Source organism: Gossypium hirsutum, chromosome A05 (genome assembly GCF_007990345.1).
Source record: "Gossypium hirsutum isolate 1008001.06 chromosome A05, Gossypium_hirsutum_v2.1, whole genome shotgun sequence".
NCBI classification, from domain to species: domain Eukaryota; kingdom Viridiplantae; phylum Streptophyta; class Magnoliopsida; order Malvales; family Malvaceae; genus Gossypium; species Gossypium hirsutum.
In genome coordinates, this window is record NC_053428.1 from 55,340,911 (window position 1) to 55,354,705 (window position 13,795).

Below are 13,795 nucleotides of genomic sequence, written 5' to 3' on the forward strand. Positions count from 1 at the left end.
TTATAAGTGTTTCTATATGGATTATTTTGCGGTCAAGGATTATTACCCATGTAATTTAATTGCTCGTTATCTATGTTGTGGCCATAAGGTTGGTATTCCGAATGGCTTGTTCCACCTCCACTTGCTTTGCACTTCATTACTAGGTGAACCTGTGACGAACTAAGAAAACCATCAATTTTCTTATTCAAAAGTTCTACCTGATTAGAGAGCACGGTGACCGAATCGACGTTATAAACACCGGCTATTTTCGTTGGCTTTGTCCTCATGACTTGCCACTGATAGTTATTCAATGACATCTCCTCTATGAACTCATAAGCATTTTCAGGTGTTTTATTATTAATGGTTCCGCCAGCAGTTGCGTCAACCATTTGTCGAGTTGAAGGATTCAGGCCATTATGGAACGTTTGAACCTGGAGCCAAAGCGGTAACCTATGGTGAGGGCACCTTCTCAAAAGGTCCTTGTATCTCTCCCATGCATCGTAGAGTGTTTCTAAATCCATCTATAAAAAAGAAGAGATATCATTAGGTAATTTAGCCGTTTTAGCCAGTGGAAAATATTTTAGTAAAAATTTTTCAGTCATTTGTTCCCAAGTAGTAATTGACGCTCATGGTAATGAGTGCAACCACTGTTTAGCTTTGTTCCTCAATGAGAAAGGGAATAACCGAAGACGAATGGCATCATAAAAAATGCCATTAATTTTAAATGTATCGCATAGTTCCAAAAAGTTTGCTAAGTGAGCATTAGGATCTTCATCCTGCAAACCATCAAATTGAACAAACTATTGTATCATTTGAATTGTGTTAGGTTTCAGTTCAAAAGTATTTGTAGCTACAACAGGTCTAACTATGCTTGATTCAGTTCTTGTTAAAGAAGGTTTAGCATAATCATACATAGTGCGTGGAATAGGATTTTGATTAGCCGCAATTGTAGGAGGTAGCTGATTGTCTTGGTTTTCAGCCATCTCTTTGGTTGGGGGTTAAGTATCGTCTTCTTGCTTGTTCTTTGTGTATCTTAGGCTTCACCTTATTTCTCTTTGGTTTCTGTGAACTGTGCGATCGATTTCTTCGTCAAAAAGTAGTAGTCCTGACGGGTTTCTTCTAGTCAAAAACTATAAAAACCTACCAGAAGAAGGAAAAAGAAAATTAGTAAATTAGAATAAAATTAAAAATAAAATTAGATTGCAAGAAATAAATGGCTAAAGTAATAAAAATTGAGTGTTCCTAATATTTTAGTTCCCCGGCAATGGCGCCAAAAACTTGATCGCTTGATTTCGTGATAGATTTTAAATATTTATAATTAATCGTTCTTGAAACTAACTATTATCACAATGTAGGCAACTGTACCTATCGAACAGTAGTATAGTTTTAGCAAGACCGGATTGTCGAATCCAAAGAAACTAAAAGTACTAGTAATGACTATCTTTTTATTATCTAGCTTAAGAATAAAGAGGTTTTGTTTTAACTAACTAATTAGCTAAACTAAGAATTCACAGAGAATAGAATTGGGGAATTGCTTTTGGGAAAATCGATTGAATTAAGACAATACCTAAGGAAAAATCCACCTAGACTATCTCCGAATATGTCGATTTATTCATTTAACTTGTTCCGTAGAGATCCCTAAGTTATGTTATTATCCCTATTAAAGACTAATAACGTCTAATCCCTAGATTGAATAATTGAGACCTTTCTCTAATTAACACCCTAGGGTTGCATTAACTCGATCTATGGATCCCCTTATTAGGTTTCACCCTAATCCGGCAAAATCTTGTTTCCCTATGTCTAGGCGCGCAACCAACTCCAGTTAATTATGAAAAATGTACTCTTAGACAGGGTCTATTCCTCCTCTGAATAAGAGCTTATCTTGAATCAGTATCCTGGGATATCAAAACAAGAATTAATAACACATAATTAAGAACAAGTTAAATATTTATCATACATTTCAGAAAATAATAACAAGATTCGTCTTAGGTTTCATTCCCCTTAGGTATTTAGGGAATTTAGTTCATAACTAAATAAGAAAACATCTCAGAATAATAAAGAATACAAAACATAAAGAAAACCCAAAACTCCTGAAGGGAATATTGAGGAGAGATCTTCAGTCTTGATGATGAATCTGACTTCTGAGATTGATCAATCGGCTTCCTTGGAATAATTCCTTACTCCCTATTCTGTGTGTCCCTTTCTTCCTCCTCTAGGGTGTATTTATAGGCTTTGGAATGCCTAAGAACCCTCAAAATTAGCCTTTTCCAAATTGGACTCAACTTGGGCTTGGTAGGGACACGCCCGTGTGCGATTACTTCAGGCCATGCTCGAGCCTGCCAAATTGACACGGCCGTGTAGTCTACCCGTGTGAGGAGGTCTAGGCCGTGTTGGTTTTGTACTTTGGCCCATTTTCTCCATTTTTGGCCCGTTTCTTGTTCCTTTTGCTCTCCTATGCTCTCTGAAGTATAAAACATGAAATTAAAGCATTGGGAGCATTGAATTCACCAATTCCAATGGGAAATCATCCATAAAATACGTTAAAAATGGGGTAAAATATGTATAAATTACAGTTTATCAACAACCATGATTCGTTTTCTTCCATAAAATTTTAGAAAACAACATGAACACTTTCATGGTAAAACCCTAGACTTTCAATCATTTTGCAAAATAGCCTCCTTGTTAGAAAGCTCATGCTACAAGGATCTCAAAAGTACAAAAATATTCAAGAAAATCCCTCAAAGTCACTTACTTGCAAAGGCTTTAAGTTGTTGGAATTTTTCAAGCTTCCATGGCCATTTTCTTGGAGGAAAATCGGTGGAGAAGAAGGAGAAAAACAAAAAGATGATAGCCTTTTTCTTAGGTTTTATTTTAATCAATTTATGCCACCTAACTTTGACTTTCTCATCCCTTCTGTCCCTATGGCTGGCCACCATTATTTTAAGGGTCTATTTTCCCTTTAAAGGCCACCAATTTTGGTTCTCTAGCTATTTGACAGCCTTAGTTATCAAAATAAGACTTTTGCACTTTATGCGATTTAGTCCTTTTTCACAATTAAGCATGCAATCGCTAAAATTAATCCACCAAAATTTTCATGCACTCATATAATTATGCCATAACACATAAAATAATTCTAAAATAATTTCTCTGAATCTAGATTTGTGGTCTTGAAACCACTATTTCGACTAGGCCCAAAATCGAGTTGTTACACATATGCGTCTTTGAATAGTGTTGGCTAAAAAATCTAACTTCCAATACCTTGGCTACAGTACGTGTACCTCCGAAGTGTCCTCCACTCGGAGCTAAGTGGAAATGATAGAGAATCTTATGTACTTCATCTTCTGGCACACATCTCCTGATCATTTGATCTGCACACTTTTCAAACAAATATAGCTCTTCCAAGAAATAGTACTTCACATCATAAAGAAACTTATTCTTTTGATGATACATCTTATCAATTGGAATCAATCCACAAGCTAAATAGTTAGCAATATCAGCAAACCAAAGGGTATTATGGACATGATTTACCTTCAGTATGAGGTTATCTTAAAATGTCTCCTGAATTGGTATAATTGGAGAATTCCCTTCTTGCGGTTCCAATCTTGACAATTGGTCTGCTACTTGGTTTTCTACTCTCTTTCGATCTTGAATTTCTAGATCAAAATCTTGAAGTAGAAGTACCCATCGAATCAGTCTCGGCTTAGCATCTTTCTTGGCAAGTAAATACTTAATTGCTGAATGGTCCATATAAACAGTCACTTTGGTACCTACAAGATAAGATCGAAACTTGTCAAAAGAAAACAAAATAGCGGGTAACTTTTTCTCTATTACCGTGTAATTTAGTTGAGATACTGTTAGTACCTTAGCTAGATTAGCTAGGCAATCATCATATGTATCTCTAAATACTGAAAAATCATCCATAAAGACTTCCAAGTATTTCTTAACCATATCAGTAAAAATAAACATCATATATCTTTGAAATGTTGCAGGTGCATTACATAAACCAAATGGCATGCATCTAAATGCAAATGTACTGCACGGGTAGGTGAATGTTGTCTTGTGTTGATCTTTTAGTGCTACTGTAATTTGGTTATACCTTGGGTATCCATCAAGAAAATAGTAATAGTCTCACCCCGCAAGTCTATCCAACATCTAGTCCAAAAACGGCAAAGGAAAGTGATCTTTTCTAGTCGCCTTGTTCAGCTTCTGGTAAATGATGCAAATTCTCCGTCCCATAACCGTTCTAGTCGGCATCAACTCATTATTTTCATTCTCAACGACCGTAATACCTCCTTTCTTTGGCACGCACTGGACCGGACATACCCATGAACTGTCTGAGATGGGGAAAATTATCACTTGATGATTTCCTTTTTCACCATATTCTAAGATAATCTTTTGCATGCATACAGATGTACCAATACCACGAATATCGATAATGGTCCATCTGCTAGCCTGTAACGCCCCAAAAATTGGGCCTAGAAGAGTTGGGCTTTGAGTCTGGGATTCGGATAGAAGAAAACCTGAATAATTAAGAAGTTTTAATTATTATCGTTTAAGAAAGAATTTTTACTATTAGAAAATTTTTACTATATTTATTATTACGGATATTTTAAATTTTTATGAAATTTTAATTAGTATTATGAGATAAAATTATTATTATTAGAAAAATATTACTGTAAGTATGTTTGAAAATTTTATTTATGAAAATTATTATTATTATTTACTGTAGTATTGATATTTGAAATTATTATAAAATTATTATAATTATTATTATATGGAAAAAAAAGAAGATAATAGTTATAAAAGTATTGTTGTTTTGGTGTTTAAACTCTAGGAAAAAAATTATTTTAATTTGGCCTCTTAAGGGAATCTGGGCAGTAGGCTTCATTAATAAATTAAAGCTAAGATTTAGCACAAGTAGGCATCTGGCCCAGTGGTTAACGACGCTAGGAGGACGCTAGGGAGGACCTTGGGTCCAAGGCGCGGCGTACGCAATTTGGGTTTTTTAAAATATGCAGATCGTGGCTAGAATAAGGGTTAAGGGGAGTTGCGGATATAATTTAACATAAAGAGTGCCTGTGGCGCAGTGGCAACAGCGTGCTGGACATATGGAGAGGGCGCATGTTCGATTCTGTACGCGAGTGAATCCTGTTTTATTTTTAAAGTGGGCCAGAACTGAAGCAGGTAAGGTTTATAATTTATTGTGACCATATATTAGCAAGGAAGTAAGTCTGGTACAGTGGCCACCAGCACGGGCGTGGGCGCAAGGCAGACGGAGGTCTGGGGTTCGAGTCCAGGTGAAGGTATGTTTTAATGTTATATTTTTAAAATGAACGGGACTTCAGCAGGTAGCCTTTAAGATAAAATGTGATGGTATATTACTGAAAACAAATGCGCGTCACAGTGGCCGGCAGCGTGCTGGGCAACCTGGAGGTCCCAGGTTCAAACAGCGTTATGCGCAAAAGGGTGTATCTTTTTGCTGAACGCGCATGGGAAGGACCGTATGGGATTGAAACGGTACCAGCTGCAGGAGGAGTCGGCTGAGTGGTGGACTGCTGCTCAGCAGTGGAGAGTTTGAATTAAATTCAAACATTGATTTTGGCCATGAATTAAGGAGAAGGAAGGAATTAAAACTGGAAAAGGATTTTATTTTATTCTAATCTTATCTTATCTCTTTTTGCTCATATTCTTTTCTATTTTTTTCCCAAAAGCTGAACAATTCTCTCATTTTTTTATTGTTTTCTTTCCTTCTCTCATCTCTTCCCCTCTTCTCTTTTCTTTCTCCTCTTGCCGATTGTTCTTAAGCTAATCCCTCTCTTTTCTCTTCCATTATTTCTTCCACAAACTCTCTACCTCTCATTCTTCCTCTCTTTCATTTATAGTAAAAGCCGAACCTATCATTCTTTTCATTGCTAACCGAATAGCAACAAGCCAAATCCCGAAGGAGTCAAAGGAAGTCGATTTCTTTATAAAGGTATACACTTGTTCTTTTTCTTTTTAGCCGATTCTTGTTATTTTAAAAAGCCTTTCAACTCTTTTGTCAACACCCTTTTTGGTCCATAACCACTTTTTCTTCATGACCCAAAAGCTGAAATCAGTGAAGCTAGTGGGGGTGCCGAATCTTTGTTGACCAGCAACTCTCTATTTCCTTTTCACTTGTTGGTGTTCAATTCCCTCATCTTTTAGGCATAACAGATTCAAGAGGAGAAAGACTGTGGTAAGTGCTCGAACTCTAAACGATTCCTAGAGTATCTAGTGGCCAAAAGCCGAAACCCCTCTAGTTTAGGGAAGTGGCCGAATACGGGTATAGGCCTAATAGGGTTCTTCTTTTAATATTTTTATGGTTTCTATAGTGGAGGAGCAGCAAGGCGTAGTGTCGACTTGGATTAGCTTGGATCACCGGAGTGGCTAGATCTCATCATAAATCTCGGCAAAGGTAAGGTTCCTAAGGCCATTATGGATGGTGGCCGAATGTGTAAGTATTAATATTAGAGGGTTCTTGATTTGGTTCAATTATTGTAAGCTAATCTATTAACGATTGATTATAGGAGAAATCACATAGGAGATCTCGACGAGGAATATCGCAAACAGGTGTGTAACGAACCCTTTTTCATAAACTTAAAGCGATAAATGCCGAAAAGCCGAAATGCCGAAATTCTGGCATTTCGAGGACTCGTGAGCAAGCGAACGCTCATTAGTTAGTTAGATTCATTGAGATGATGATCAGGAACATTGGAAACGGTAAGAACGTGATTTTTGGCATTCACAGTAAGTTGGGCCTCGAGGGGCTGCAATAGGGCCCAATAGGCTTTCAAGCCCATTTGGGAAAAATTGGTAGAAAACGAAAATCTGTTAAATTGCATGTTAAGACTGTTAATACTGTTATGGATATAGGCTAAATGGGCCTAGATGACAAAATCGGCTAAGTAGGGCCCATTAGGGGTTTTAGGCCCAATAACTCGATTTCGCTAAAAATGGGCCAGAATCACTGTTTGCACCAATGAATTGTTAGTAACCGTTAATGAACATGGAAACCCTAATTTTTGGTAAAAATTACAGAATTACCCTTATAATATGAAAATGACCGTTTTGCCCCTAGGTAAAAATGACCATTATGCCCCTAGGGTTTAAATATGAATTTAATACACGGGATTTTGATAAACATGGTATGTATGATATGCACATGACATGTATGATATGCACATGATATGTATGATATGCACATGGTGTATTCATAAATGCATTGGGTTGGGTTTATATGGATGGAGGAAGTGCAAAAGGGCTTATGCCCCAGTTATTAAAGGGCTTATGCCCCAGTTATTAAAAGGGCTTTTGCCCCAGTTATTAAAAGAGGCTAGGCCTCCAGTTATATGATAAAGCAGCTATGCTGCCAGTGGAGAGTTATGGCGGGGTGGGTCGAGTTAATCCCCACATGGTGTGTTGGTTGGTACGGGTGGAGAGTAGCGGATGGTGGGTTGAGTAGTCTCCCCAAATGGGCTTGCATTCTCTCATTGACATTTCATGTGATATTGAAATGGGCTATGGGCCATACCGTTTACAGTAAAGGCTTCGGCCCAGTAATATGAAATATGAAAAGGCTTCGACCCAGTGTTATGAAATATGAAATATGAAAAGGGCTATGGCCCAGTACATGTTGAGTTTGGATTTGGGCTTAGGCCCAACAGGCTGTTATTGTTTTGGGCTCTGAAAGGGGCTTGTTTCACACTGAGTTTCCAAACTCACCCCCTTTCCTTAACCTTGCAGGTGAGCCTTGATGTCGGGACTTGGGCCGGAGGGGATTCAGAGTAGCCACGGTGATCGCCTTTGGACTTTTAAATAAGCGTTGGTTTTCATTAAATTTCCTTTAATTATTATTTATTTTTAGGTTGTAATAAGGCCATTTTAACTTTCCTTTTATTTCTTTTCGGGATTATTTTAATTTTAATAACTTTAAACCTAGTTGATAATTATTCAAATGGGCTAGACTTAGGACATGTTTTCAAAATGATACTTGTTTTCAAAATAGCTCAACGCCACGATTAATCAATTTATCAAAGACGTCCACTTAAACAAAATTAAACTCGATATAACAAAGTGTGGCTATGGTTGTGGGCATGTCTAAGATTGGATCCAATCAAAGAGCTTGGTACTTAAGCAGCCTTCATGGCTCACCTCCTCTGTCTCGGATACCTACCTGGTGCCCAGCTTCCATACACTTTGTTAACTCAACAAAATATATGGTTTTTAAAAACACTAAGATGGAACGTGGGTTTCAACTCCAATGTGGCACGTCAGATTCGACCATAACGTCTGGGCCGGGTTTGGGGTGTTACATAGCCTTATTGAATTGGTTCAATACTAGGATAAGTTTCTCTTCCTGCTCAATAGTTGATTCTGCTGAAACAATCATAGGCAGAGTAGAAGCATTACCTAAATAAACATATTTTAAATGTGAAAGAAGTACCTTGAGTTCTAATTTAGGTGGCTCTTCGATTGATGGTTTTGGCTGGGAATAATTCCTATTCTCTAACTCCAAAGATTCAAAACAGGATTGCAGATTAAATCCCCTTTGATTAGCTTCTAGCAAAGCTAAGTATTCATCCTCCTTTTCATCATTTGGAAGGTCTGATGTCAAAATTTGTTCCAATGGATCCTCAACATAGTTGAGTTCATTTTCCACGATTAAATCCTCTAAATCAGACACTGCAAAACAATCATCAATTGTGTTAGGAAATTGCATAAACTTAAAAACATTAAATGTTACCTGATCATTCTGAACACGCATAGTAAGCTCACCCTTCTGCACATCAATAAGGGTCCTTCCAGTTGCTAGGAAAGGCCTCCTAGGATGATTGGCATTTCTTTGTCTGCTTCATAGTCTAGAACCACAAAGTCAGTAGAAAAATGAATTTGTCTACTTGTACCAATACATCCTTGATTTTTTGTAACACCCCTTACCCATATCCAAAGCCGGGACAGGATATGAAGCATTACCGGACTTAAACACGAGTAGACATACGAAATCGAACCATAAAATTTCATTCAAATCAAATTCATTCATGCATATGCAAATTATCCCTTATATGGGCTTACAAGGCCCAAAACATACATCGAGGGTAGTTCAAGACTAAACCAGAAACTTTAGAAAGCTTTGGGAAAACTTAGAAAATTTCCATGAAACAGGGTCACACGCCCGTGTGGCTCGGGACACGTCCGTGTCCTCAGCCCGTGTAACTCTCTATTTATGACGTCATCAACACAATTAGGGTCACATGGCCATGGCACATGCCCGTGTGCTTAGGCCGTGTGGTGAATTAAATTCCAATAATTAAGTGCAGACTTCACACGGCCTAAGCACACGCCCATGTCCTGAGGCCATGCCCTTCACATGGCTGGGACACACAGCCCTATCTCTGCCCCTGTGTTTGGTACTGGGCATTTTGTTTTACCTAATTAGGGTGCAGGGGACATACGGCCAACTCACATGTCCATAGGGAAGATCGTTTGTCACACACGGCCTAGGCACACGCCCATGTAACTACCCGTTAACTTTGAGGTTATTTTCCAAACCTTTTGTCACCCTCAATAACACATGCACACTTATATATCTCAATGACATCGTACATGGCATATGAGCACGTACACATTCATAAATATGGCTCATACATAACAGCTTCTTATCAATTTATACTTGATTAAGACTTCATATTTTATTTAGACCACGCTTACCAAGTCACATGCAATATGAAACATCAATTTAATTCCATTTCATACATTCATGCCTTAGTTGTTATTATGTCATTTACTCACAATTCCATCATCAAGCATAAATGATCATATCCACAATTCATCCATGCCAAATGAATTTAACCACAACATGAGTGACCATAGCACATGTATGCATGTATGAATAGGATTACATCCCCATAATTAAATGGGCCATATATCATGGCCATATACAAAATGATTTATCAAATCATTATAAGCCAACACAGTTGGCTACAAAAATATGACATATAACAAAAAGACCAAGTCCTATACATGCCATACTCAAAATACTTAAATTCACTATACCCAAAAGATTAGTTTGATAGTGTGAATTGAACTCCGACGTCCTTTGATCCTCGAGCTAGCTTGGCGATACTATAAGAAAAATGGAAAATAAAAGGGGAGTAGGCATAAAGCTTAGTAAGTTTGCATGTAAATAATTAACAACATTAACCAATCATTATTATACACATAACATAATAATATTTATCATAATGCCATCAAGTATCATAGGTACATTTTAAGTCATGCCATTTGAATAATGTACAATATGATCCATGTACTGAGGTCTCTTCGATTCATAATATCAATATTTATGACCTTTGTGTATGTACCTGTACCCTTTCAACATGATCATACATTGTCATCTTTTTGACATGATCTTTGGATTACCTATTGAACCACTTGGAATTAATAAAGGATACTCGAGAATTCTCATAAACATAGTAAGATGCCAATGTTATATCCCAGATATGGTCTTACATGGGATCACAAATCGAAGCCAATAGCCCAGCTATGGTCTTACACGATGTCTCATATCGATGCCAATGCCATATCCTAGATATGGTCTTACATGGGATCACATGTCGATGCTAATGCCATGTCCCAAACATGATCTTACATGGGATCTCATAATGATGCCAATGCCAAGTCTCAGACATGGTCTTACATGGGATCACACATAACCCTAATGTCATGACATTTGTATCCTAACTATTCCTAAGGTTCAATCGGGATTTTGAGGTATCGAACTCAACAAATCATCATTGAGTCTTCATTAATTAAATCCACAGATACAATTACATAATTCATGCAATATTAAAGCATTAAAAACATAATAATATAATGTTGCATTATTTACAGACAAACTTACCTCGGTACTCAAAATATGGCTACTATTGATTTAGTCTACAACCTTGCTCTTTCCTTGGTTTAGGTCCAAACTCCGTTTTTCTTAATCTATAATAGCAAATTTTTCTTATTTAATTATCACATTGTTCAAAATAGTCCATAAATCACACTTTAGAAAAAATACAATTTTACCCCTAAACTTTCACATAATTACAAATTAGCCCCTAGGTTCGTAAAATGAAATGTGTTCATTTATTTTGCTACCCAAGCCTAGTAAAACTTATATCATACTTATATCAACCCACATTTTCTTTCAAATCAGATTTTTAACCACTTATTTTACAACTTTTACAAAAAGGTCATTTTTAGGTGTTTTCATGAAAAACCACTTAGTAAAAGATGTTTATAATGCATCAAACTTTCATATTCCTCCATTAAACACCAAAATACATGCATGTCACACATGGGTAAGTTTTTGAACATGCACCCTAGCTCAAAATAATGGTAGAAATAGCTAGTTCATGCTTCAAGGATCTCAAAACATAAAGAACATTAAAAACGGGGCTATGGAGTACTTACAATCGAGCTTGAAAGTTGAAGAAAAACCCTAACTATGGCTCTTCAAATTTTCGGCACACATGTGAAGAAGATGAACACAATTGTATCTTATTTTTCCCTTTTTATTCTTTTTTAACCAAATGAAAAAAATGCCCTTACAGCCTTTCTTTCAAAATTTTCCTATTCATGCCCATTTTTGTCCATAAAAATAGAAATTGGGAAAATTACTATTTAAGGACCTCTAATTAATAATCCATGGCAATTTCATGTTTAAAGCTTCTAGAACTAACATTTTGCAACTTTTGCAATTTAGTCCTAAATGTCAAATTGGACACTTTATCAATAGAATTTCTTCATGAAACTTTCACACAAGCATGCAATCATATCATATACCTCATAAGAATCATAAAATAATTATTTCTACTTCGGATATGTAGTCTTGAAACCATTGTTCTAACTAGGCTCTAATTTGGGATGTTACATTTTTCCTTCTGGATGTACTAAGGATCGATCTGCTAATTGAAGTGTAACCGTAGTATGTCTAACTTCACCTATCCCCAACTTCCTAAATATTTACATGGGCATCAAGTTGATACTCGCACCTAAGTCACATAGTGCCTTACCACAATATGTTTCTCCAATGTAACAAGGTATGGTAAAACATCCAGGATCCTTCAACTTTGGGGGTAGTTTTTCTTGAAGATACGCACTGCATTCCTTCATAAGAGCTATCGTCTCAAATTCTCCAAGTCTTCATTTTTTTGACAGGATATCCTTCATGAATTTGACGTAGTTCGGCATTTTTTCAAGTGCTTCAACCAATGGGATGTTGATCTGAAGTTGCTTGAGTACGTTTAAGAACTTCTTGAATTGAATTTCTTGCTTCTGCTTCTGAAGTCTTTGAGGGTACATTGTCTGGGGGTTTCTTTACTGGAATCGATTATTTTGTCCTTTGTGGCAATTCTGCATCTAACAAAGGTGTTAGTTGATCAGAATTAGTTGGATCTATAGTTACCTTGTCAGATTTTGTAGATTCTGGTTTCGGTGGAGCTGGAATTTCAGCACTCAGTTGAACTTCCTCTGAGTTTTGAGCATCAGCTAGCTCCTTTTCAGCATCGACAATGTTGGGTTCTAATGTCTTTTTGCTCCTCAATGTCAATACTTGACAATGCTCCTTCCCTGGATTCCTCGAATTCTCTGTATCACTCGGTAAAGCTCTTTGCGGTCAATTTCTAAATTTAGTTGCAAGCTGGCCCATTTGATTTTCCTGGTTTTCTCAATGTAGCTGCTTGGCTTTGGATTAAGGCATCATTCTTAGCTATGTATTCCTTCAACAAGTTTTCTAAGCCATTGGATGGTTCAGCTTGAGGTTGTTTCTGAACTTGTTGGGTAAAATTAGGTGGCTGGTTGGTCTAGGTTGGGCGTATGTGTTACTGAGTCCAGCCCCTTGATTGCTCCAGGAAAAATTAGGGTGGTTCTACCACAATGGGTTATAGAAATTGGATCGCAATCCTTCCCTTCATTGATTTTAGTTCTAGTTACCCATGTAATATACGGATTTAGGTTTGATGAACATTCTTCGAACAAATTCCTTCCCACAATAGACATAGGCTACATTTTCAACTTGACTTGGTGGCTGAGCTGTAAAACTGTTAAACCCATTAGTGATAAAATTTTTAAACATTGATGATATGGATGACACTTGAGATGCAAGTGAAATGAGAGCCTTCACTTCATGTTTTCCAGTGACTCATCTTCTTGACACAACTCAATTGGTTGGCTATCAATAATTGTTGCTAGCAATCCTTTCAATGATTTCATAAGCCTCATTATAAGGCTTAGAAAGGAGAACACCATTAGCAGAAGCGTCCACTACCATCCTCGTATGGGCATTGAGACTAGTATAAAACATCTCAAGTTAGATGCAATGTGGGATTCCATGATGAGGGCACTTCCGTAATAATTCTTTGTACATTTCCCATGCCTCATACAAGAACTTTTCATCCATTTGTTGGAAAGCAGTGATCTCATTCCTCAACTTAGCATTCTTGCTAGGTGGAAAATACTTCATAAGGAATCTTTCTGCTAACTCTTGCCATGTGAAAATTGAATTTGGTGGCAATGAGTTCAACCAGGCACGAGCTCTGTCCCTTAGCTAATATAGGAATAGCTTCAATCGTAATGTATTTTCGGGTAGTCTGGCTAACTTAAAAGAATCACTCACCTCTATAAACAGATTTAAATGAATATGAGGATCTTCGGTAGGCATTCCACTGAATTGGCCCACTGTCTGAAGCATCTGGAACATGACTGGCTTCAGCTAGAATTATTGTGCCCCAATTTCGAGTCTCCTAATACT

General features: G+C 37.1%; 2 non-coding genes across 2 annotated transcripts; both read left to right on the plus strand.

Annotated features, from left to right (window-relative positions):
* Nucleotides 1-426: 426 nt before the first annotated feature.
* LOC121229924 (small nucleolar RNA R71) lies at nt 427-533 on the plus strand. The gene has a single exon (XR_005927875.1). It is a non-coding gene; the product is annotated as a small nucleolar RNA R71 (small nucleolar RNA).
* A 12,837-nt stretch (nt 534-13,370) lies between these two features.
* Nucleotides 13,371-13,477, plus strand: LOC121229798 (small nucleolar RNA R71). The gene has a single exon (XR_005927755.1). It is a non-coding gene; the product is annotated as a small nucleolar RNA R71 (small nucleolar RNA).
* Nucleotides 13,478-13,795: the final 318 nt, after the last annotated feature.